Source organism: Cebus imitator, unplaced genomic scaffold (genome assembly GCF_001604975.1).
Source record: "Cebus imitator isolate Cc_AM_T3 unplaced genomic scaffold, Cebus_imitator-1.0 Scaffold50, whole genome shotgun sequence".
NCBI classification, from domain to species: Eukaryota; Metazoa; Chordata; class Mammalia; order Primates; family Cebidae; genus Cebus; species Cebus imitator.
In genome coordinates this window covers 306,122-309,013 of record NW_016107365.1, presented here as the reverse complement: position 1 = coordinate 309,013, position 2,892 = coordinate 306,122, and the positions used below count along the sequence as shown (strand labels likewise).

Here is a 2,892-nt window from a genome sequence, read left to right as displayed (position 1 = left end):
TTGAGATGGAGTCTCATTCTGTCTCCCAGGCTGGATTGCAGTGGTGTGATCTTGGCTCACTGAAACTTTGGCCTCCTGGGTTCAAGCAATTCTCCTGCCTCAGCCTCCTAAGTAGCTGGGACTACAGGCGCCCACCACCATGCCCAGCTAATTTTTGTATTTTTAGTAGAGATGGGGTTTCGCCATATTGGCCAGGCCGGTCTCGAACTCCTGACCTTGTGATCCACCTGCCTTGGCCTCCCAAAGTGCTGGGATTACAGGCATCAGTCACTGTGCCCATTTGTGTCTTATAGTTTTTGTCTTGAAATCTATTTTGTCTGATATAAGTATAGCTACTCCTGCTCTTTTTTTGGTTTCTGTTGGCATGGAGTACCTTTTTCTAACCTTTTATTTTTAGTGTATGTGTGTCTTGATAGCTGAAGTGTGTTTCTTGTGTGCAACAGATCAATGGGTCTTGTTTTTTCATCCATTCATCCACTCTATGTCTTTTGATTGGAAAATTTAGTCCATTTACATTCAATGTTATGTAAATGACATAGCATTATGAAGTTCTTGCTTAGCTATAACAATATTGACATGATTTAGTTTCTTGCTTTTAATTTTTTTTGTATCCATTGGATGCTTTTTGGCTTGAGGTTACCATAAGGCTTGCAAATACTATTTTATAATTCATTATTTTAACCTGATAACAACTTAACACTATTTGCATAAACAAACAAATAAGCAAAAAGAAAACCAATAAAAATTGTATGCCTTAACTTCATCCTCCTGCTTTTTAACTTTTTGTTGTTTCTATTTATAACTTATTGTACTATGTCTTGAAAAGTTGTTGTGGTTATTATTTTTGGCTGGTTTATAATTTATTCTTTCTACATAGGATAAGAGTAGTTTACATACCACAGCTACAGTGTTATCATATTTTGTGCTTTTTCTTTGTGTATTTACTATTACCAGTGAGTTTTGTACCTTCAGATGCTTCTTCTTGCTCATTAACATCCTTTTCTTTCTGATTGAATAACTCACTTTGGCATTTCTTGTAGGACAGATCTGGTGTCGAGGAAATCCCTCAGCTTTTGTTTGTTTGGGAAAGTCTTTATTTCTCCTTCATGTTTGAATGACATCTTTGCTGGTTATACTCTTCTAGGTTAAATTTTTTTCCCTTCAGTACTTTAAATATGCCATGCCACTCTCTCCTGGCCTGTAAGGTTTCTACTCAAAAGTCTGCTGACAGATGTATTGGAGCTCCATTGCATGTTATTTGTTTCTTTTCTTTTGCTGCTTTTAGGATTCTTTCTTTATTCTTGACTTTTGGGAGTTTGATTATTAAATGCCTTGCGGTAGTCTGAATCTCCTTTGTATTGTATAATTGTCATCTTGGATATTGATGTCTTTCTTTAGGTTTGGGAAGTTCTTTGTTAATATCCCTTTCAATAAGCTTTCTACTCCTATCTCTTTATCCCCTCTTTAAAGCCAAAACCTTTTAGATTTGCCCTTTTGAGGCTATTTTCTAGATCCTAGGCTGTTTTCTAGATCCTAGGCATGATTTATTGTTTCTTATTCTTTTTTTCTTTTGTCTCCTCTGACTGTATATTTTCAAAAAGAGCCTGTCTTCAGGTGCACTAAGTATCTCTTCTGCCATTGAAGGACTCTGATACGTTCTTTGGTATGCCAGTGGAGTTTTTCAGTGCCAGAATTTCTGCTTGATGTGTTTTGATTATTTCAATCTCTTTGTTAAATTTTATCTGATAGAATTATGAATCCTTCCAAAAAAAGAATTATAAATTCCTTCTCTATGTTATCTTGAATTTCTTTGAGTTTCCTTAATTCAGCTATTTTGAATTCTCTGTCTGAAAGATCACAGATGTCTGTTTCTCCAGGATTGGTCTGTGGTATCTTATTTAGTTCCTTTGGTGAACTAAATAAGGTTTTCCTGGATGGTGTTGGGGCCAGTAGATGTTCTTCAGTGTCTAGGCAGTAAAGAGTTAGATATTTATTGTAGACTTCACTGTCTGGGCTTATTTGTACCCATCCTTTTTGTGAAGGCTCTTCAGATATTTGAAAAGACTTGGCTGTTTTGACCTAAGCTGTATTTGCTTTAGGGGACACCCTAAGCCCAGTAATGCTGTAGTTCTTATAGACTCATAGAGGTATTCTTTTGGTCTTGGACAAGATACGGGAGAAATCTCTGGATTACCAGGCAGAGACTCTTGTTCTTTTCACTTACTTTCTTCCAAACAAATAGTCTCTCTTTCTCTGTTCTGAGCCACCTAAAGCTGGGGATAGGTCAAAACAGCCAAGTCTTTTCAAATATCTGAAGAGCCTTCACAAAAAGGATGGGTACAAATAAGCCCAGACAGTGAAGTCTACAATAAATATCTAACTCTTTACTGCCTAGACACTGAAGAACATCTACTGGCCCCAACACCATCCAGGAAAACCTTATTTAGTTCACCAAAGGAACTAAATAAGGTACCGCAGACCAATCCTGGAGAAACAGATATCTGAGTGATTTCAGCATTCCCTTGGCTGCCACAGCTAGTGTCTTAGTATGTCATGTGCCCCCTGATTCCACCATTTCTGGGCCTAGTTCAGCACCTGAACTTGCCTAAGATTTTCAGTTCACATGGCCTAGACTGCCTTTCAAGTTTACTCAAGTTTGGACTGCTGGGATTGGCGATTCTGCAATGTCTAGGTCTGGTTTAAATGCTCCCTCTGTGGGCAGGCATTGGCTGCGTTTGGTCTGGTTTTCTTTTCTTCTCTAATAGGACAGCAGGGTTTAGTGCCTCACAATTGCTGTGCTCTCCCTCCAGCAGTGCTCAGAATGCTCTCTGGGCTACCCAGCTGATGCCTGGGTTGGGGGAGGGGTGGCGTCTGTGATTCAGGACTAGTTTT

General features: G+C 38.6%; 1 long non-coding RNA gene across 1 annotated transcript in view; it reads left to right on the top strand.

The window, feature by feature from the left end:
- The window catches only part of LOC119471096, a 32,215-nt gene extending 29,707 nt beyond the window's left edge, over window positions 1–2,508 (top strand). Inside the window, exon 3 of the long non-coding RNA XR_005200094.1 lies at window positions 2,498–2,508. This is a non-coding gene — a long non-coding RNA (uncharacterized LOC119471096). The remainder of the gene's footprint in view (window positions 1–2,497) is intronic.
- Window positions 2,509–2,892: the final 384 nt, after the last annotated feature.